The following is a 23,901-nucleotide window of genomic DNA, read 5'->3' on the forward strand; positions in this document are numbered from 1 at the left end:
TTGGCCAATCTGACAAAAATAAATAGGTATAATTTTAATGCATTCACACCGGACAGCTATTGTGTTGGCTGTTGATTTTTTGTTTGACAATAAGGGAAAAGGGGTTAGTGCCCCTGACTAAACAGTCGGGTATTGCAGGTTTTAAACATTCTTGTGGCGTGCTGGTTGAGAATCACTGGTCTAGGATAGGAAGATGTCATAGGAGCAGCCAGCGGACAGGCCTTGGGCCAGCCACATAGACAGCTAGGTGTCAAGGTGACACCCCCTGGACTGACAAAGAGGAGGGACCATGTGGCCGGTGCTGTTGCCTGGGGCCTCAGGTCCCCTTCGGCCTGCAGGGAAGCCTCAGACCCACAGGGAGCCCTTCCATAGGCCCCGCCCTCCTGGGCATGGTTCCCCTCTCAGGTCATCCTTACAGCAGCCATGGTCACTGTTCTCATACCGCACGAGAGGCCAAACAGTCGAGAGGCTGGGACTAGAACCACCATTGTCACGTGATGTGTTGGACCACACAGCCCAGGACTCTTGCCTCTCCTCTCTGCTCGTCCTCCCACAATAGCATTGGCCAGACATCTATCCCTAAACCCGGGCTTGAGCCCACAGACCCTGGAGATGGCCCTTCTTCTGAGCTGGCCTGTGCAGGCTGCTGCAAGGCCTGGCCACTGGCCACACGTCCACCCAGTTTCTCCACACTGCCATATGGCCAAAGGGTCTGTTCTTCTAGAGGACAGAGGGCCAGTGAATGGCCCATTCTGTGCCAGGGGCCTGATTAAGTCGAAACCTGCCTGTCCAGGGACCTGCCTGGGGCAATGAAGACTGTTTCCTCTGAGAGATGTGGGCGGGCTGTGCAGAGATCCTGTAGGTGGGTTCATGGGGTGGCCTCAGCCTCGCCTGGGACTGTGCCCCATTGTCACTAGCCTCAGGAGTCAGTTGTTGGCATACCCACCCTCTGGCCTCACCAGGCTCTTCTCTCCCCCTTAATCAAATCGGGTCTCCAGCCTGGTATTCCCCAGGCCCGAAGTCATCTCCATGGGGAGGGGAGAGGGCTGGACTGGGAAGGGACCTGAGAAATCACTCTCAGGTTGTCCTCCACAGATGCAGGGGTGGCAGCGGGGCGGGGGCTTGCCTGGCGGTGGTCCGGGGGGCCAGCCCTTGCAGAGCAGGGAGCAGAAGGCTCAGGAATCCAGAACCCACACAAACAGGGAATTCTTTTTCTCATCCTGCTATAAAAAAATCCAAAGGTTAAAACGAAAATAAAGAGATCACTTCCACTCATACCATCAATGAACTTCACAACACGGGTGAATTTTACAAGAGCGAAAGTAAGGGGAAAAAGCAGACACGAGAGGACACATTATATGATTCCATCAATATAAAGATCTGAAGTAAGAACAAACTGTAGCCCTAGAAGCCAGGCACGGGGAGGCAGAGCCTGGGGGACAGCACATGGGGCTTGCGGGGCGCCGGGAGCTCTTTCTTCTAGAGCGGTGCCATGAGCATGTTCGCTCTGGGAAGATGGATCAAAGTACCACTTCAGGTTTGTGTATTTCCTGTGTGTTTGTTATACTCCAGTAAAATGCAAACAACACACAGACTGGTAAAGAAAAAATACAGAATAGTTCCGTCACCCCCAAACTCCCCTGTGCTCCTTTGTAGTCAACCCCTCTGCCCATCTCTAGCCCCTGTCAACCACTGATTTGTCTTCTGTTCCTACAGTGTTGCCTCTTCCTGAATGTTCTATATGTCATTGCATGGGTGTACCACAGCCTGTTTATCCTTTCCCCAGTGGAAGGTCATTTAGGTTAATCCTAGTACTTGGAGACAAGGCATACAGCTCCATGTAAGCATCCGCACACTCATTTGATGATGATAAGAATAGTCAGTTCTCTTGGTTAAGAACCTAGGAGTGAGATTGTTGGGTCACATGGTAAGTGCCCAGCTGTTTTCCGAGAGCTGTCCCACATTGTTGCCAGCACTCAGTATTGTCAGCGCTGCTCTGTTTTCTGTCTTTTTAGCCACTTTAGTAAGTATTTAGTATATCATGTAATTTTGACTTGATACCAGCATGGCCACGTACTGTCCTTACCTGCATTTTACAGAGGGAAAAACAAAGGCTCTGTCAACCGGTGTCTCAGTGTGATCACTCTCAGTGAGTGTCGGAATCAAGACAGCAGCTCGGTCTCCTGAGTGGCACCCGGGGAGGTGGGGGGAGCAAAGCCTATTCCCTTGGGACTGCTTGTGACAGTCCAGACTCAGGAGGGAGCTGAGCTCAAGTGTGGAAAGATGGACATGGGGAAAGCATACGGGCAGCAGGAGAAGTAGGGGGCTACGGTGTGCAGGTAGGAAAGAGGAGCCACACCTGGGGAGGCGCTCGTCCCGCAGGGACCCACAGGCTGAACAGAGCAACTGGGTGCTGATCAAGGAGGAGTTCATATAGCACAAACCGCAGGGATTGCAATGTCAAGGTGCTTGGGCTGGAGACACAACTCATAACTGCACTTACCATGTCTGTAATGTGAGTTAATAATGGTTCCCTTGAAGTATTGTTGAGGGGATCAACGTTATAACCTTGACATGTCACGCAGATGTGAGTGGGCACATGGCGAGCATTCCTTGTTGCTTCGGTGAAGGAATTCTTGCCAATTGCCTTTGTGATTCCGGCTCCTAGACAGAATACCACAGGCTGGGTAGCTTATAGATGACAAAATGTATTTCTCACAGTTCTGGGATTTGGAAGTCCAAGATCAGGGTGCTGGCATGGTCAGCTGAGGGCTCTGTTCCAGGCAGACTTCTCATTGTGTCCTCATGAAACAGAAGGGCCCAGGGCGCTTTCTCAGGCCACCTTTCCAAGGACACCAATCCCGTTCATGAGGCTCTGCCCTCACGACCCAGTCACCTCCCAAAGACCTGCCTCCCAACACCAGCAGTCTGGGGGTTGTTTCAACATGTGCTCTTTAAGGGGGCACAAGATTCCGGCCCACAGCACCAATAAGGACCACTCTTAGACAATCCGGAGTGAGTCCTGCCTTCCTTATCCGTGCGCTTGTTAGTGCGTATTAGGGATGCAGTCCATCAAAGTGACTCCAAAACTGAAAAAGGTGATGGTCCTTGTGAGCCAACAGCCAGCGTAGCTTTGGGGCAGCACCTGGCGCTGAGGCCACAGGGAGTGGAGGATGGGCCGGACGATTCCAGGGTAGTGAGACCAGGCGCTGGTAGTGATGTCCTCTTATATCTGGCTTATTGCCCTTAGCATAATGTTTTCAAGGCTCATTGGTGTTACGGCGTTTCTAGAATTTCATCTCCTTTAATGGCTGAATAATTTTCCACTGTATGTGTAAACCATACTTTACTGATCTATTCATCTGTCGATGGACATTTGGGTTGTTGAGTAGTGCTGCTAGGAACATTGGTATGCAAGGATTGGTTTAAGTCCTTGCTTTCAACTGGAATTGCTGGGCCATATGGTAATTGTATGTTTAACTCTTTTAAGGAACAATGCCAGGGCTTTTTACGCCCACCTGGGCACTCACCCGGGAGCAGGAGGGTAGCAGGGCCCATGCTGCATTCATCAGCACGTGGCCAGCCCTAAAGTCATCTTTGGGGCCAGACAATCCTGGGTTCAAAACCCAGCTCCACTCGTCCGTACCTGAGCCTCCGTTTTCTCGGTTTTGAAACAGAACACAGTGTTAGCTGTAAACATGAAATGTACAACTAACGTGAAATGCCTGGCACCGGGCAGGTGTTCAATAAATCCTCGTCCGGCCTCCCCTCACCCACTTCTGTTTCCTCATCTGTAACAAAGCATTCTATGTACTAACTGCCTCGTAAACTCCAAATGCTCTCAGGACGACTGGGTGGAAATGTTCCGTGGCAACTTTCTTTAGAAAGCCTGCTCCCCCTTTTTAAAGGAGCCCATAATTCCTCCACATGCTTCCCCATCTGTTCCCCCAAATGTGATAATTAGGAAATGATGCTGTCACTTTCCAATGTGAGAAATCTGCCCCTCCCATCCCATCCCTGAGCGACATGGCAGAAGGATGAGCAGACAGATCTTAATGCTTGGGCACCCTCACTATTTATGGTTCTTCTCTCACTGACTCTTCATCAGGGCTGAGAGCAGTGAGCTACACTAGAACCATTTAAGACCAGAGGACTGAGGTCCTGGGAGGCAAAGGCAGTTTCTGAGGACAGCAGGTTTATAGGAGAGCCAAGACATGTCTCCCAATCTCCTCCGCCCTGCCGCTGAAGACGTGGCCAGCACCACCACCAGCCCCTTCAGGCAGTAGTATTGTTCAGTGTTTACATGAATGCAAGAATCTGGAGCTCTGGCTGTCTGATGACTTTCATGCCCACGTGTTCTGCCTCCCTGCTGGAGTTTTTACATGCTGGCCTCTGAGCCTTTGTACGGGGAGTGCACTGTCTTAGTCTGAGTCCCTTCCAAAGCAGAGCCTGAGGCAGGTTGCTTATTTGGGAAACAATCCTGGAAAACGGGAGCGAAGAAGAGAGGGGATTAGAGGGAAAGTCAGTAAGGTTTTTACTACAATACCTGAGGCCCCATCCCATTGGGGACCCTCTGAGTCGTGGTGCTGAGTTGTTCCTCCAGAGGATATAAAGTGCAGGTGTGCATCCTGTTCCCCACGGGTGATGAGCTGTCTTCGCTGAGTAACAATTTTGTGGCCCTCTGTGGGCCTCTCCATAGGGCTGCTCGCTGCGTGGTTTCATCCAGAGCAAGGGGTCTGACGGACAGAAAGAGAGAATGAACACCTCTTTGACCTTAATTACTTCCGCTAGGCCCCATCTGCAAATACAGTCACAACAGGGGTTAGGGCTTCAACATGAATTGAGGGGGAGGCACAATTTAGTCCATAATAGGCTCTGACTGGAAGACCTCACAATCTAGTCATCCATTTTTTTTTCTTTTTTCTTAAATTTTATTTTTATTTTTGGTTTTAGGGAGAGGAGAAGGGAAGGGGAAAGAGGGAGAGAAGTATCAACATGAGAAACATCTATTGGCTGCGCTCTGGCTGGGGCTGCAACCCAGGCATGTGCCCTGATCGGGAACTGAACCAGCGACCTTTCGGTTTGCAGGGCAATGCCCAACCTGAGCCATGCCAGCTGCAGCTGGTCATCCATTTTCCAAAGGGCAACCCAAGAAACTGAAGGAGTAAAGAGGCAACCCCTTACCTCCCTCCTCTCCTCCCTCCCTCTCCTGGTCTTTGCTCACCTACTGACCTCCAGCTGAGGGTTGCTGGATTCTGAGACTCAAAAGAGCTTCTGAGAATCCTTGAGAAAGTTAGTCTGAGCCTCAGTTTGCTCACCTATAAAGTGGAGTTTGAACCATTGCCCTGCCTCCACCTCATAAAGGACTCCATGGAAAGATGGACATGAGAGTATCCTGTAAACTGTAAATGAGAATGCAAATAATATCCTAAAATTGAGATGGAAAAGGTGCGAGCAGGCTGCACATTAACCCACAAGGTCAAGTCTACCTGGTCAAGGGCATATGTATAAACCTCCTTGGGTATTGGCCTTGCTCTTCTGGGCTTCTGTGACAGGAAAAGGGGTGACAATCGGTTCCAGTCCCACCCGTGTGACTGCATAGTTAGCACTGGAACTAGAGCATCACCTTTGTTTAAGTTAAAACTCCAACCACCGAGCCTGACGAACTTTTAGGTCATGGAAGAGGAGACGTGGGTACACATTTGTCATTCAGACCTGCCACAGGCCTCAAAGCAATTGATTAAATTTTTTTAAAGGAAGTGATTTAAATAGAAAAAGTTAAGCATTACACTCAGACAATATTGTCAAGAAACCCAAGATGAAATTCTGGTTTGAAAGAAACCGTAGAGGAAATGTTTTAATATAAAATCAATAAGTATATATGTGCAGAACATGGTGAGAAGATGAATAGAAGATAAACCCGACTCTGAATCTTTTAGTAAGTTGCATAAAAGTGACAATTTGATGGAATCTGGATTTAAAACACTTTATGAAATGTGAAAAAAATAGTACTAAAGAAAACCTATGGAAATGGCTGATATAAGGATTCAATGGCAAAACCAAGGAGAAAACTATTCTCCAGCTCTCTTTGCCAAGCTTGCCCTGCTCCTTCTTTCCTTTGCTCCCACCCCGCTTGTCCCCAACAGCTTATCCTACAAGAAGTCACCTCCACCTTTAATGACCCACCCTTGAACAATTAGGCTCAGCGGTGGAGCTACATGACTCAGTTAAAATTTTTAATGTTCCAGTTCTGCTTAGGAAACAAATTTGACCAGAAAGCCCCCTTTGACGTAAGCAGGCAAATTTACCATCATTAGTGGCAATTAAGATAAAGTGTTAATGACTCTGTTTACCTTGGTGGGAAAACAGGCAGGGTGCATGTGCTGAAGGAGAGAGGAGACCACCCGGCCAACACAGGGCTTTGCCTGGGATGTCAGATCTCTGGGGCCTGCTGGGAGTTGTCTTCTCCCCTCACAGCATGTTGGAAGATGCAACTACCCTCAGGGAGCAACGGTCATACAGACGGGGAAATTAAGGCTCAGAGCCTAGAAGCAGCTGATCTACCCGTGGTCCCTGATCTGAAACTTCTCACTCAGCTGCCTCACTGTCCTGAAGAGTTATTGTTGAGCCCTGGCCGGCGTGGCTCAATTGGTTGGAGTATCGTTCCATACGTCATACTCCAAAAGGCTGGTGGTTCAATTCCTGGTCAGCACACATACCTCAGTTGAGGGTTTGATTCCTGATCAGGGAGCATATGAGAGGCAACCAATCGATGTTTTTCTCTCACACTGATGTTTCTCTGTCTTCCTCTCTCTCTCCCCCTCTCTCTTTCTCTTTCTCTCCTTCTCTCTCCCTCTGAAATCAATAAACATAGTTTAAAAAAAAAATTTAGAAACCCTAAAGAGTTGTTGTTGATGAAAGGAGTCAGGAATCAGGAGGGAAAGGGGGCCATTTAGAGGACACACCTATTGCCAGCGTGGGGGAGGAAGACACTTTCCTCTACCCCAAGGTTCTTCTGGCTGGTCCAACAATCACACAGACATGAGACAGATTAACAGGAGAAAATAATCAAGTTGAATGCATACATATGTATGGGAACCCCACATACACAAGAGAGTCAGAGACCCCACCTGCATGAGAGGTTCAGAGATAGAAGGGGAATGAAGTACATAAGACACCCTGAGTTGGGATGAGGTAACGCACATTGGGAGCTTCCAAGGGTCTCTGTGGGATGGTAAAAAGAGCAGATGCTTAGTAAATACATGTTTTCCCAGCCCTATAGATGGGTCAGAAATGTTGTCACTGACAATCTCTTATAATGGGCAAGGCCCCTAGTTCAAGTTCTTCTAGGTAAAGAGAGAGGCAGAATTTCCTCTTGAGCCTGAAGCTAAAATTGCCTTTAGCTCAAAACAATCCAAGGGCTGTGTTACCTTGGGCAAATGCTTTCACTCTCCCCAGAAGCCCATCTTGGGGCAGCTTGTTCTGAAGCCCCACACCAGGCACATAGTTAATTATGCATACACATTCGCTTATTAACTAACTTAAATCTAACAACCACAATCTTTCTGGAGAGACCTTATTAACTCCATTTTACAGATGAGAAAACTGAGTCTGAGGAGAGTGAAAGCATTTGCCCAGACTAACACAGCCCTTGGTTCCTACTGAAAATCTCTGGTTTGGTCCATTCCACCCAAGAGCCTCAAGAGTCCTCCAGCTTAGCCCTTGGCCACCCTTATGCCTACACAGCCAGGCTGATCCTAAGCCTCCAGAGGAGGGCCGGAGTGGGAAGACTGTGCTCAAACAATGCTCTGGGCCTGAAGGGGCCTGCCCACCTCTCCTCAGGCTGCCTTGCAGTTGCAGGACTAGTCCCACCAGTGGCTTCCTGTTGTGGCTTCCAGGCTGGGGAAAGGGCAGGCGTGTGGCATTCCTGAGCTCAGGAATGGGAGGCAGCAGGGAGATAATTAAGGGGTAGGGATCAGTAGGGAATTGAAGCAATTACCCAGCTAATTGAGGCCCACTGGCCCACTTTCCCTGCACATCTGGGTGCCAGGCTCAGAAGGCCCACAGCCCAGACCTTCAGGTAATGGTGGAGAAACAGCCCCAGAGGCGGGGGCTCTGGGAACCCCAAATTCTTGCTTCAGGCTGTATCTCCAGCCTAATCATCTCTGAAGTGACGGCAGGTTGAGTGTGAGGTTGCTGTGCACAGGGTTTTCTGAGTTAGAGGTTGCTTTCCTTGTAGAACATTGGAGTAAATAATTTCTGATCCCTTTTATCATCCTGCTGAAGCATCCTGTGACCCCCTTTTACACATGGAGAAACTGAGACCTAGACAGTGGGAGCAAGTTGCTCAGAGTCACCTCCCCAAACCTGAATTAACCTGAATAGCCTAGGTCTTTCATTTCTGATCCCCTTTTTTTCTTTTATTTTCCCCTGCACACATCCCAGCTCTCGACTGGAGCATGAGTTTTGCCATATGTCCCCCCATTCCCATCCTTCCTACCTCCAACCCCCACCCATTGAGACAAACCTATTTGCCATCCCCAGAACGAATGTGGAGGTCACCATTTCAGGAGCTGGAATTCTCCTCGCTGCCCAAAGCCGGGCTTTGTGTTTGTTGTGTACACAAAGGCAGCCCAAGTTAGCACATGTGTTCCAGGGGCTCCCACCCCCACCCCCTCTCCAGGGACCCAAGGGGAATTCTGCTAAGATAATTATCTCCAACTGGGGTTTTGTTCAGTCCTCTAGTAAGACAAGCTCCCCGTTTAGAATAATAAGGCCATGCTATTGAAGGCTAGCTGGGAAATATTTTTCAAACAAGCAATTCGCGTATGTGTTTCACATATGCCGCTCATTAAGGTTTATAAGACCTTTTGGTCTTCACAATAAAGCTTGTTTTTTTAAAGGTTAAAGTCAGCATGCCCGGGTTACTACCAGCACCCTGCTTCCTTCTTCAGATGGGACAGAAATCCCGGGAAGTGTTGAAAGGGAATCAAAGAAGAGATGCCTCCCAACCCAGCAGAGGAAGGAATGGTGGCCCCAGAAGGGACTGTCCTGCCAGGGTCAGGAGCAAGAACTAGAGGAAGTCCCACCTGACCCCACATATGCACAGGGCTCTATGACTTAGAGAACCAGACCACATCTTTCTCTCAGTGACTGGAAACCTGGCAGCACACTAGACTCACCTAGGACAATGAAGAAACGCATGCCTGGGTCTCAGCCCCCCAAATCCTGGTGAAGCTGATCAGAGGTGGGTCTATGGCACTGGGCAGTTTTTAAAGCTCCTTGGGTGACTGCAATGTGCAGCCAAAGTTGAGACAATCAATTAACTCCTAGGTCCCTGAAGCTCCTCTGCAGGTGGGCAAGCCAGAAATCACCCTCCCCATTCTACAGGTAAGAAAAACAAGGCCTGGGGCAGGGGGAGGCATCCCCTAGCAGAGATGGGACTTGAGCCTGGCTCTCTTGACACCTTCCAAACCCTCCTCCTCTTTGCAGTCCAGGTAGAAGAGCTATGATTCTCTGAGCCCCGGACTCTGCACATGTTCTCATTCAATTCTAACAAACTGCAGAAATCAGTGTCAGGATAGCCATTTTGCAGACGGGGAAATCGAAGCTCAGAGAGGATGAAGGACATGCCTGATGTCATATCAAATACAGGGGATCTGATTGCAAAAGTCCTGCAGGAAACAGGTACCTCATGGCCATGAGGTTCCCAGCTGGGGGCAGTGTGCCCTCTCAGTCTTGTGTTTAAAGAGTCTTTGAGGTCCTTCAAGGACCTTATGCAGAATGAGGAAGCAAATGTCCATTTGTCAGCCACCTATTATGTGCCAGATCCTATGTTGGCTGTTTTACTTACATTTAAAAAGGTAATTGATAAGGCAGGTGTTGCCCTCCCCATTGCAAGTTGAGACCTCAAGTTGTTGAGTGACTCACTCCAACTCACAAAGCTTGTACGTGTTGAATTAAAACTCGCCGGTCGGGGGGCTCCCACCTCCTCACACTGCCCTCCCACTCTTGTCAAGATGGCAGGTGTGACCTGCCCAGACATAGAGAAGAGTTTCAGGCACATTTGAAAACAACAAAGATAATTAAAAAGGGGAGAAACAGTTTTATTGTGGCCTTGGCTGGATTTCATTGTTTTTGAAGTTACTGTTAATGTGGTAGCAGGGCATTTTAATCAATTGGGTTGAAGCTTGCTATTTATGAACCCACTAGGAGTGTGCTCTTGCTTTTGTTATTAATTAAGAACACCACTCTTTTTCAACATTCTTTGATCAAACCCTTCTTTGCCTCCTACTTTCATTTAAACATGGCCATGGGGGCAAGTAAACGTAGGAAACTTTAATGCAGGAGGAGCCCAGAGCTGGGAACCAGGACAGCTGGGTTTGATCGTGGCACTGCCCCTGACCCTCAGCATGACTTTGGCCACTTAACGTCCATGCGTTTCTTCCCTACAATCTCTATTCCAGCATCTTGTCAGGGATGCTACAAGAATGGAAATGAGAGAATCAAGACAAAACATTAAAAACTATAAATGCTTGTGCAAATAGAAGGGTTTGTTGCTAAGTATGACTATTAAAATATAAAAACTGTTTATTATCAGTGGTGTGAAATATGCACTATTATTCTCATTTGGAAAAAAGTTATCAACAACAGTTAAGGGCAACACACACACATTTTTCCAAATATAAGCAAAAGTTTATTTAGAAAGTCACAGAGGTAGAAGAAGTGAGCCCTGGAAGAAGTGAGTCAGCTGGGCTCTGTGAGCTCAGGAAACAACTTACAGAGACAAAAGAAGGGTCCTTGGAGCTTAGGAAAAAGAAAGACAAAGAAGATGTGCCTGGGAGAAGGAGAGGGGGGAAGACATGGCATGCTCCAGAGAGAGAGAGAAAGTTTGCACCCTGGGGAAAGAAGGGGTGGAGAAAGCCATGGGCGTGCTCAAAAGAGAATGAGCTCACTAAGGGCAACCCGTACTTCCTCAGTGTCCTTTGGGGTCCAGGGAGTCACTAGCTGTGCACTATGGAATCAATCAATCATCCATTCATTCCACAACTGGGAACTTATTGCATGCCAGGCCTTGGGCTAGGAAGGGGACGGAGATGAAGCAAACTCAGGACAGCAACATTCATGCCTTGCACAGTGAAGCAGGGGACAGTGAGGATATAGCAGAGAAGGAAGAATTTCCATGGGAGCCCAAGGAAGTGAGAGGTGGAGGTGGGTAGATGACTACACCTTATCATAACTGTGGAGTTTGGACTGATCAAGTCTACGCTCTTAAACTTCACTCTCCACCAGGGTACCCCATAACAGGTCCCCTGAGAGCTCTCAGAGAGGACTATGAATGAGAGCCACAGGGGACAGGCCTCTGGTCTGCAGGATGTGAACATGATAGGAGGTCCTCTGGATGGCAATAGGGTTTGGCTTGCTGGTCTACCTTCCACCGCCCTGAGCATGGAGCTCAGGAACTCCTCAGAGAAAACATTTCTAGAGGATCCTCTCAGGTCAGGGTCTCACTGATACATCCACCCGTCCAGCAATTCATTTCTTTACTCAGCAGTTTGCACTGGCCCACGTATGTGTGACCATTTGGCATCCATCAATAGACAGGCCTCAGCAGAGCTACACCTGGAACTCACTTTCATTCATTCCACGATGTTTACTGAGAGCTCGGTATGACCCATGCTATGGCACAAGGCCTTTTCAATAGACCTCTTTAAAAGCCAGCATAAATTCACTTCACCATGACAGTGTTTTCAGGTCCCCTAGTCAGAAAAAAAATGTCATTTATACTCCTGGTAAATACCATGACTCATTAATTGGATATATAATATCCCATACTGCCTAATCTTTGCACATACAATATAAAATCCAGACTCCCTTAACTTTTAAAGCTGGAGGGACTATAGAGCACACCTCCCATTTTATGGATGAGAAAACTAAGGCCTAGGAGTGAAGAGTGAACTGCTCAAGGTCACACAGCAGGTTAATGGCAGAAGTAAGGCTCTTATCTCCCTATCCAAGGTCAATCTTCAACCCCATGTTACATGTTCTAATATTATACTATGTCCTAGAATATGCTTAAACAAACTCTCTTTTGGCCTCAGTTTTCTTACCTATTAAAAAGAAAGTTTGTTACTGATTTCTAACCAAACTTCCCAGCTATATTTCCTAGATTTCTATTAAAATTATTAACTGGCAAGCAATCATCCAAGTTGCAGGGAACAAAGCTTGCTTTTCACTGAGAATAGAATGAATCTGTCACTGGGTTCCACTTAACTCAGGACTGCTGTCCATGGACACTCATAGCCCTTTTGGATCCTTGCGGGGGCTGACCTGGGGATCCTCGGCTGAGCACAGGTCTTCTCCAGTCTGCAGTCTGGCCCACACCCTCCTAAGGGGTTTGGCACGTCTGAGTTTAGGACATAGGCACCAGGGAAATATGTAGAGGTGGCACCTTCCTGATCCCTGGACCCAAAAGCACGAGGACCATGGCCTCAGCATGAAGTGACCACTTCTAGCCCCACCTCCTCTGTCTTAAGCAGTGGGGTGTGGGTGGAGCTCGAAGCCTCTCAACATTCACTCATTCATCAGGCCAACCAGCCATTTACTCAACTGGCAAACGTCAGAGACTGGACCCTGTCTAGCCCAGTGTGAGTTGCTTTACATGGTCCTCAGAAATTCAATTAAATAAACCATCAGACACCTGGCACACTGATGGCAGAGACTGTGTCACTCGTTTTGTATCTCAAGTGCCCACACATCAAAGGTGCTTCATAAATGTTGGTTGAATGGATTATGGGTCAGAGAGCTCCTTACTAACCTCGCTCAACCTCTCATCCCTTGTCTCAGATGAGAAAACTGATAACTCTGACCTGAAATGACTCCGCGGACTCTTCAACGAGAAGGCTATATAGAATAAGGACTTTGTAAATGGCAAAACCCTGAGAACAACATTTGCTGATGTCCCTGCTGTGGGGGACCATCCAAGGACAAAGTGCTGCTGGGGGAGCAGGCTCGAGAGAGACGAGTAGGGCTGAGCAGACTTTTGGAAGGATGTTGGGAGAACAGCAGTGTTTAAACCCTGAAAGATAAGTCAGGCGACAAGCGATCCGGTGGTTCATTTGCTTGTTTGCTCTCAGGCAGGAAAAAATAACAGCCCTATGAAAGATAGTGTGGCAGCTCTCAGTTGAAGCAAGAATTTTGGTGAAAAATGAGCTTTTCTTGTGGTCCGGGTGTGGGCGTCAGACCAAACTGCAAAGAGGTAACTCACCGCTGTTGAGCCCTTGTTATACACAGGGCATTTCTCGTACCTTATCCCATTTAATTAGGAATTTGAGGGAGATTCAAAACTGCTGTCCTGTAGTTATTTGGGTTCTGAAATCTGGGAATCTGGGAGGGCTCAGGTCAAAGGTTTTCCCATTATTAAAGTGTCCAGAATGACAGAAAGATCCAACGCCCGCCGCCTGACCTCCGCCTCCACCTCTGTCCCTTTCCTCCGCAGCCTCAGCGGCAGTCTTATTCAAATAAACAGTCATGGGTCCCAAGCGGAGTGCCTTGGAAGCCAGAGCAGAAGTCCTAATTGTGGGTTAATGAGGCCCGGGTTTGCTCTGACTGGGCTGTTTACTGAAGCAATTTCAGTTTGCTCCTTCTGGCCAGAGATCGCAGCCACTGGCTAGCCTGTTCAGGATAAATGTCACTATGGGCACCGGGAGTGATTCGGCCAGCTCCCTGCTTCCTTGAGTCACCCCACTGTGCGAAAGGAGGCAACCTGGACTCTAAGGTCCAGTGAAGCAGCAACTAAAGACAGGAAAAACTCTGAGAGAAGGGAGTGTGGGTGCTTTTAGGGGCCTGGAGGGAGGCCCCGAGCTCAGCTTTATCTGGGTCACAGGAAAAGCTGGTCCTGGATGGCTTCCTGGAGGAAGCATCCCAAGGCAGCTTGTCAGGAGCCAACTCCAATCTAAAACCCAGAAGTGCCATGCTCTTTCCCACAGTGCGTGGCCACCCCAGCAGACGGTCGCCTCCCTTGGCCATGTGTGATGCTACGACAGACCACGTGGCACTCTACAGCATCCCCTCTGCGCAGGTGGCCCCTTCAAAATCTCTTGGTTGAAGAATTGCAAGGAAGCACTCTAAGTGTATAGGTGACTTGTCCAGTGTGGCGCTCCCTCCGAAATGACAAGTGCCACAGACCTGGAGGCCCTGTGCCTGCTGCTTGAAGGGCATGGCGCACAGCACACGGGCCTTGTGCTTCCTTGTCTACGCCCCCAGGGCTCCGAGAGGAGCAGCAAGGAGGCAAGAGCAGGGAGGTGACTTTTACTGAGCACTGAGAAGCAAACGAGATCTCCATTGATATTTTGACAGATCAATTCTTATTGCCCATAGCCAGAGGGGGAAACGGAGGCTTAGAGAGGCAGTGCCTTGGCCGGGGTCACACAGTGGTGGAACCGGAATTTATCTGGAATTATTATTCACTCACCAATTACTTACTGAGTGCTAACTCTCAGGCAGGCGTGGCTCCAGGGGCTGGAGAAATATCTGGGAGTAATCAAAGCCCCGGCCTCGTGGTGATGAGATTCCAGGCAGGGAGACAGACCGTGAACACGTTGATATATACATAATATAACATCTGTAAGACCTGTCTGACTCCGAGCTGTGCTCTCTTCCACATCGCCCGGCTTCCCTTGCAGCCACGAGCATCTGGCCTGGACAATTCCTTTTTAGTTCCAGGGGCCCGACATGCAGGCTTAATAGCATGCTGCCTATCCACACGCCCTCCATAAACCCTAACTGCTCCTCTGGGGGTTTGTACCATCCCCACAAAGGCAGTCCCGGCATAAAAGAAGAACTCTGTTCTCTGCCTGATGCCTGCAGAGCAGCTGTCCTCGGCAGGCCTGGAATTCTCCCCAAAACAAGTTGGCCCCTGGGGTTCTCCCGTCCTTCCTGGAGGTACCCTCTGAAGTTCTGGTTCAGATAAAGGTTACCCAAATAGCTCCAGCCGCCCAAAATGTGGTGGGAGATTTACAGGAAGCAGGGAGGGGTGGCACTTCCAGGAGCTGTAAATCTCTCCTGCCCGCGGCTGGGGAAGAGCAAGCAGCCGACCCTAAATCAATTTCGCTGGCGTGCCCCGGTGTTTCTGCACTTGGAGGCTGGGCCTGCAGTGGGAAGGAAATCGTTGTCAAACATCAGGAATGATGAGGACAGACACTGGAATCAGAGGTTGTGATTTCCTGTGAACCACGGCGTTGGCTTGGTCTTGATGTTTTCTAGGGGCTCTTGTGAAATTGCCTGTCCCCAGGAAGTTAAGTAGCTAAAACTCGGTGGTCTTCTCTCGGTTCTTCCAATTCTTTTCACAAAATCCCCTCTTCCTGGGCTCCCTTCTCCCAGCTCTTTGTGCAGCCGGCTTCTTCTCATCAGTCACATCTTAGCTCAGATGCCCCTTCCCAGAGAGGTGATCCCTGGGTGTTCTATCTAAAGCAAGCCCTTAGATGCCTGTGCTCTGGGTGTGTCTGGTTTAGTGCCTCTGTGAGCAATCCTTCCTGAAAGACTCTCGTTGACTTAATCACGCTAACGGCCCTTATACCCTTACTCTCTCCACTTCATGTAGGACAACTATCTGCTGCTGCATTCCTGGTACCTGGCCAAGGACTCAGCATGTCGTACATGCTCCATAAAGGTTCACTGGATGACAGAATCAGTGAACAAATAAATTACCAAGGGCAATTTACTCTGAGCAGCAAAGACGTGGGCTTGGGAAAGGAAAGAGCGTATTTACCCCAAACACTAGGTATGTCGAGGGAGAATCTTTCCATACAAAACACTCCTAGGAGAGAGGTATATGTGCCAGGGATCATTCTTCAGAGGGGTCCCATGAAAGCAGACTTCTGCCTCTGACAAGAACGCCCTGAAGCCCCAAGCCTGTGCTCTTGGAGAGGCCCCTCTGGGCCACTCACCCCCAGCCCTCACCTTTTCCCTTGGGTGTTGCTGTTTCCCCGAGTGAGGTCTTTCTAGCCCAAGGTCATTTGCAGCAGCACTTGGGCCCCTTCTTTTCTCCCCCACAATTGCTCCAAGTCTGTCCCCTCCCCAGAGTCTTCCTCTCCCCAGAGTCTTCCTGCCCTCCTGCCCCTGCCTTGTATACAACTTGCCAAGGGCTCTCTCTCCTTCACCTGTAAGAGGGTGGCCTTCCCTGGAAGCAGGGATACCATGCCAGGTTAGTCAGAAGCCTTTTAAGGTCATCTGGCCCAAATTTGTCACTTTTCAGAAGTCCAAGTTGAGCCTCAGGGAAAAGAAGGGACTTTTTCAAGGCCAACCAGTGACAGGGCAGGCTTAGGCCCGGGTGTCCTGACTCCACGGCTCGTGCTTCTTGGGCCACATGAATCTGCTTGCCCCTGAGAAGCATGTGGCTGCTGGGGAGGGACGGGGTGGGAAGTGACAGGCCCACTCTCTTGTTTGGCAGCCCAGTCACTGTCGGTGTGATGGAGAAAAGAGAGTGGGACAGCAAGGGTGAGGGGGGAGCCTCAGGCTCGTGCTTTGGCCTTTGGGGCTCATTTGTAAAATCCCCTGGAGGAGAAAGAGCACGAAAGGCTGGGCAGGCTCCTGGCACGCAGCCAGTGCTGTCTCCACACTCGCTCGTTCTTTCCTACGGTTTTTGGTGCCTCCTTTCTGCCTCCCAAAGATCCTATTTCTATGCTCCCTCCCCCATGCCCCAAATGGCCATTGATTTCAACTCGCCACAGGTCTACTGCGAACCCTGTTTCAGGGATGTTCCTCTCTTGCTATCTAACCCAATTTTAAAGTAAATTATTCCTAATCATCTCTTCCAGGAAGACTTCTAGGATTTTCAATTCCATTTTGGTGGGGAAACAAAATGTCAACATGTTAATTTTCTTTTTCTTTTGTTTAAAGCATTTTAAAAGATTATTTATTTATTTATTTTCATTTTTAGAGAGGGGAAAGGAGGGAGAAAGAGATAGCGAGAAACCTCAATGTGTGGTTGCCTCTCTCATGCCCCACACTGGGGACCCAGCCCTCAACCCTGTTGGGAATCATGTGCCCTGATTGGGAATCAAACCGACAACCCTTTGATTCACAGGCCTGCACTCAATCCACTGAGCTACATCAGCCAGGGTTGGTTACAATATTATATAGCCAAAATCTTTCAACATTCATTCATTCAAAGCAACACAGGTTGTAGGCATGATCATCAACCTCAAGAACATAAGGACAAATCAGATACAACCCTTTATGTCCAAGAGCTCCCAGTCTAGTGAGAAAGACACATACATAGTGAAAGGAAGGCATGGTAAGAGGTATGCAGAGCAGATCAGGTAGGTTAGTGCCCACTGCTATGACCATAAGCCCCCAAGTGTCAGTGGCTTAACACAACAGAAGTGTTTCTCGCTCATGAAAGAGTCCAGTGCAGATGTGCTGGTTGACAGGAGGCCAGGTGTGGGGACAGGCAGTGCCAGGGAGTCTGGGGGAAGTTTCTCCCCAGAGGACAGATTCGTGGAGCGAGCTCAGGGACTGATTGTGCTGCTATGTGCTAAGCTGTGTCCATGCAGCCAAAGCTAGCGATGCTTTCTTCTTAGGGTGAAAATACATACTATTCCAAGAAAACAGTAGGGACACCCATTTGGAAAATCTCCACTTGGCTCACTTGTCCCCTTTCCAGCCAGGTAGTTCGGCATTCTGAAGATGAAATCACTTTTAGGAAATGTCTTACCTCCACTTTGCCTCTGCAGTGCGGTTGATGGAGTCTAAAAGGCAAAGGGACTGAAGAGGGTGTACTCAGCTGAGACCTGTACCATTTGCCCAGGGTGGGGATAGGTGAGGAGAAGCAGGCATGTCTGCCCCGAGGCAGTGCCTGTGGTTTGCAAGGTGAGGGCACCCCCAGCAAGGCATCCTGCTGATTTTTCAGGACAGAAGAGCCTCTGAGCATTTCCAGCCAAGGAACCAGAGCTCGAGGAGACTTGAAGGCCATCTGGGCCAATCTTTTCAACATTTGAATTCCCGTTTATAGCATTTTCCATGAGGGTTGCCCAGTCTCAGCTTGGATTATCTCACTAGACAGACTGGGCATGCTGGGGAGCTCAGAGAGAAAGATTTCCTTAGATGCAAGTGAAATCTGGCTCCAGGACCTTCCAGTCCCCAGGCCCTCGTTCCCCCTCTCAGACCTACCCACAGATCATCTTCGTCCCTCATTTGACCCTCGAGGAAACAGAAGAGAGAAGGGGCCTGCCCTTCCCACAGGGCAGAATTCAAAGCTGGTCTGGGAATGGAAGCCAGCTCTCCTCACACCCGGGCTCCGGTCCTTCCCACTTCGTTTTTGTCAGATCTGTTTACAAAAGAGAAAAGCCAAAGGAGCTGTACTTCTTCCAGCTTGGTTTCGAATCGCGGAGGTTTTCCTGGTGAGACAGAAGGCACGTGGGAGGCTGGAGGAGGGGCCCTCCTTCTCCAGGGGACCGGAGGTGTCAGGGAAATGTGACGGGAGGAAATACATTCGCACAGAATGAAAGTGGGGAAGGGGAGCAATTTTCAAACCCTTCAAGCAATTAGGAAAAAAGGCATCTCGGGAAATAAAAAAATGACCCTTTCAGGAATTGTTCTTTCAGAGAGGGAACAAGTAAATAGTCTGGTTACCTGATTTTCTGCATAATTGATGGTGATATCAACATAATCATTCTGGCATTTGTGAACAGATCTTGAAAACTGGTTTTAGCACTTGCCACACACACACACACACATGCACACACGCACACATGCACAGGAAAATAAACTGCCCGGGAAGGGCTTTATCGCAATGCCCCACAAATGGGTCTGCACAAATGATAGTCCCCTTGGAAAACGGAGTGTGTCCTTCCATCCTGCTTAGGTCTGCCCCTCTCCACTACACAGGCTGAGCCCACCCGGGGTTGCTGCTCCCTGGAACTCAGGGGAGTGAGGAAGGGAAGACCAGGCAGCTTGTATCCTTCTCTGCTACTTCCTTGCTCTGACCTAGGGCCTCAGTTTCCTCCTCTCTAAAAAGGTATCAAGTTTACTGCCCACTTCATGAAATCGTACATGCGCAGTGTTTAGCAAGGGGCCAGGCATGTGGCCAATGCTCCCCAGAAGCGGCCTCTTCTCATTTTGTGCAGATGCCTATCCTTCCCAGAGAGAGCTCCCAACCACTGGGGGAGGCGCACAGCGTGCTAAGTGCTCTGCAGGAGAGCCTTGGAATAGGAGCTCAGAGGAGAGAGGGGGTGACTAATTATCTCTGGGAGGGGGCACTCACTGAGATGGTTATGCTCAGGTGGGACTTGGAAGAGGAAGCGTGGGGAAGGGGGAGGGGTTCTATGCAGGAGGATTGGCCCAGACTAAGGCTCAGAGGATGGGCACAGCAGGGCCCATGCAGAGAGCGGCTCTAAAGTCTGGAGGGCTGGCACTGGGCAAAGGAGAAGGCTGGGTCCCACCCCACACAAGTGTCCCCAAGTCACTGCCACAGTGTGCTCCTAAAAGGGAAAAGGTTTGGTCTGGAGCCTCGGAGCTGGCAGTGGCCTGGCCCTCTGCCAGAGGCCCCCTGTCACCACCATGACCACTCCTGGTCTAAAGAGTCACCTGGCTGTGCAGCCACCCTGGAACAAGCTCCAGTTGTCCAAATGAGGGGTCAGGCTGTGGGGCAAAGCAGCAGAACCCTCACGTCATCCAAGCACTTGGAGCAGGGCCGAAGGAGGGTCCTTAGGAAACAGATTGGGACTTGGATGTGGCCCCATGGAGAGCTGGCTGCTGGCCCTAATGGTGGAGGAGTACCCAGAGGCCAGGTCCCTGGACCCCAAAGCCAGTGACCTTTCACTTGCATTTGGCTTTCCCCCAACCAGCACCACCTTCTGCACAGCTCTGGAAGGGTGCCCTTCTTCCTGTGGACAACGAGGAGGGGCCGGCCCCCTGGGGCTGTGCAGGGCACAGCCTGTGTGCTGTGTGTGGCTGCCCAGCTCCCTGCTCCCTGCTTTCCAGGCATTTAGATTGGTCCTCTTTTGGTGAGTGATTCCTATATTGTGTGAACACAGAACCTGACGTTGTCCACCGTGGGCAGTAACTCAGAGCTCACCTCTCCAGGGTCAGTAGCTACAGCCACACCTGAAGCCCTTAACCCACCCAGCCTTGTCTACGGTAGACATTGCTCATTAATCCCCTTATAGGTTCCTGCTGAGGCAAGCTGAGGCAAGCTGAGGCTTCCCCATCCCCCTCCAAACAGGGCCCAAGACAGCCAATGCTGAGTCATTCATTCCGAGCCAGGCCCCATTCCAGCCCCTGCGCAGAGCTGTCCTGGACCCGGATGCCTTGTGCCGTTTCTGACCCATAGGCTCCGTGTCCACCTGAGAAGTCTGAAGCTCGTAGAGGACGATGGCCTGCCCACATCCACACAGCCGGGTATCGAACCTAATCTCCGGACTCTGGGCCCAATTCTCTTTCTCACCCAACATGATGCCTCCCCAGCTCCCTACTCCTCCAACTCTGTAACCAAACTGAAAACTGCTGAGAACACTCTGTCCTGGCTGAAGGACCCTCAAGTTCCTTGTCACGTGCGCATCTAGAGGCTATAAAAGTAGCCAAACACCTGCTTCCAGCCCAGGTTCCCTCACCGCTTACAAACAGAATTGCACTTAGCTTCAGCGTGCAGTACACAAGCCCATTTCCCTCCTTCACGAGGGTGCTGAGGTCCAGAGTGGCAGGCTGACCTGTCCTCACTGGCCGTGCAGCCAGCAGGCCCCTGGCCACAATCTGAGTTTCTGCCATGGCGCCAGGGCCTTGCCACGCAGACTGAGGGACTGCCATGCTGAGTGCAGCTCTCCACTCACCCTCGGACTTGTTCCCGGGGATTTAAAGGTTCAACTCTTCCCTTCGAGATGCCCTGCTCTCCTCTGGCCTCTGCAACTGTGTGTTCCGAGACAATATGAGAATCTGCATTCCATCAAGCAGTGAAGCTTGGTAAGCGAAACTTGAAATCCCTAAAGGTATTCTTCCAGGACCAAGCAGAACAAAGGATGCTGGAATTTTAAGCATTCGTTTTGAAAAAACTGAAATATTATGTCTGTGAATTTCTCAAAAATCAGCCTGAAATGAGACAGTCAAGGGATCTTCTAATCGGTGAGACTTCCGCAGTGAAACGAACCTCATGGTTACAGTACAGTAAGGACCAATAGGACCCAGGAGTGGGAAACCTGGGCCCTTGCTATGTGACTCTGGGCAAGTGCCTTCCCCTCTCTGAGTCTAACTTTCTCCATCAGTCCTGTGAGGAACTAGACCGGAAGCCCTTCCTGTTCTCTCCCACCCACGACTGTGTGTGGACATGGCCTCTGCTCTGCACTGACTTGCACCTGGGACAAACATAGGTGTCACTCCGTCACAGCTAAGTCCTGCTTCAGGAAATCCAGTTCCACATGCACCAGCAAGGATGGAGTACCTGGGCATAGCTGGGTGGTCAGCTACTTAGAGGGTTCTGCCCAGACCAAACCCACATCCATCCCAGGCCTGGGAGGGCTGGGGGGCTGGGAGCTTTAGGGCCTCCCCAGGCCCCCTGTCCTGTGGTGCACCTCCTCTTGCCCCTCCTTTCCAGCCATGTAAGGGAGCCCGGAGTGACAGGCCCTCCAGGTGCAGTGAAAGCTGATTTGGAGGCAGAAGGATTACGACAGAGGAGGAAGGAAGGCAGCACCTGGAACCTTGTCAGAACCAGGAGACCAGGTCAGGAATTCAACAAATGGAAGTCAGTTCTACCTGTTGGGAAGCCAGTGTGGCTCAGAGGAAAGGACACAAATCTGTGACCTGCTGGGTCTTCTGCTCACCACCTGCCTGAATGGGGATCATATGATCTTCGCCAGGGTTGTTTGAAGGTTAAACTTAGCTCCTGCGTATAAGGCACGTGGCAGAGTTTCAGCACGCAGCGGGCGCCCCTCAGTGCTTGCTCAGTGCCAGTGGAAGTTGGCACTGGGTTAATCAATGCTTTAGGGAAGAAAGCATGGAACCAAAGGGAAATTATCCTCAGCCTCTGCTTCTTTTCTTTCCTCCTTCATTCTTACGTTTGTGCACGTAACCAAAGAGAACACGGGGGTGGGGGTGAATTGTCTCTGAGAACAAAACGGCCTTGGGTCTCACTCTGCATGTGTAGCCTGCACCCTGGGCAGCTAGGAGAGGTAGCCGATTCGTCTAGGGTTTTTTGTTTTGTTTTGTTTTGTTTTTTTAATGCAAACAAAACTCAGCAAACCGTAAACCCTTTTTTTTATTCCTCTGGTTTAAAAAAAAATTTTTTTTATATAGAGAGAGGAACATTGATTTGTTGTTCCACTCATTTATGTGTTCATCAGTTAATTCTTGTATGTGCCCCGACTGGGATCAAACCCACGACCTTGGCCTATCAGGATGATGCTCTAACCAACTGAGCTACCAGGCCAGGGCTTAGCCCTTTGGGTTTTACCAAACAAAATATTCCACCGTATCTGTAAACTCCCTCCTATCTGTATTCCGGGTTCAGGGACGTGACCAGATCCGTGTATAATGTCCACAAGCATTTTGCCCTGCCTTCCCTTCCACAGACTGGGGCTGCTGTGGCTCCCCTGTGCCCTGAACACCCGAGCTGGCATCTCCAGTCCTGCTTTCCAGGCTGAACTGTACATTTGTCTCCCCCACAGCCGCAGTCCCTGGAGGGCAGGGCTGTGTCCTGTTTCTCTCTCAATGCTCAGCTCCTCCAGCCCAGCACCTGGCCAAGGATGGCTGCTCCTCAAAATGTCGCACTGCGTTCGTTCACTTGACTCTGGCAAGTTCACTTCATTTCAGATGTTCATAGTGAGAGCCGACGGTTTCAGAGCCAGGAGAGCCTCTGCAGTCTGGTGAGAGCTCGGCAGGGCAGCCTGCGGGCTGATTAGCATGAGCCTCAGATAGAGTGAGTTTCTGGTGGAATCCCTTCCTCCCTTTAACGCCCTTTGGCAGCCTTCTAGCTCAGGGGTTTGAAATGGCTGTGGGCTCCTCATTTTAGCTGTTGGGTGTCTTTGTACAAAAATGCTTTGTGGCTTCATGTCTGAGGGAACACCCGCTACACACGAAGGTTTGCAAAGGCCACCTGGCTCCTCCTCCTCCTTCTTCTTTGGAAAAATGACTGTCACTCAGCTCTGAGGGACAGCTGGGTGGGTAGAAAGAGTCTAGGTTTGGGAATCAGAAAGAACTGAGTTCAAATCTGGTTCTGTCACTCAGTAGGTGTGTGACCTCGGGCAACTTTGCTTAACCTCTCTGAGCCTCAGTTTCCTTGTGTCTAAAGCAGGGTTAACTATGCTGATAATATCCTCCCATGGTGTGACTGAAGGACAAACGAGGGAGCGCCCAGCATGGGTCCTGGCATACAGTAGGTGCTCACCAAGTGGTGCCTTTGATTTTGATTTTTTAAATATGTTTGAAGGTGGCTCCAGGCAAATCACATAACTCCAGTTGGAAGGTACAACATGCTTCTCCAGTGGACCTTAGTCAAATAAGTTGAGGACAACTGGACAGTCTGTGACTCTACCTGGGTTACGGGCTTTATAGGACTCAAAAGAAAGTGACTCAAGAGAAGTCACTTCCCTGTACATAATATCTGAAACACCCCAGGACTGTCCTCTCTGAGGACACATGGGTCCCTTGGGGCATGAGTGAGGAGAGGGAGGAGGACCACAGCCCCACAGGATGCTCAAGGGGGAGGTATCTGAGACCTCGAGTAGCCCACCCCATTACCAGTCTCCTCCAGGAATCTTTACACAGAATCTAATTTTAGAAGCTTATAGATCTTTCTGGAAAGCAATTCTCAGACATTGCCCCACCCTCTGATTGGCTCCAGCTCTGTGCCAGGCCTTAGGCTAGAAGCTAGAGGCAGAGAGAAGAGGACAGCAGAGCTGCCCCCCCACCAGG

The sequence above is a fragment of the Desmodus rotundus genome, chromosome 5 (assembly GCF_022682495.2).
Source record: "Desmodus rotundus isolate HL8 chromosome 5, HLdesRot8A.1, whole genome shotgun sequence".
NCBI lineage: Eukaryota > Metazoa > Chordata > Mammalia > Chiroptera > Phyllostomidae > Desmodus > Desmodus rotundus.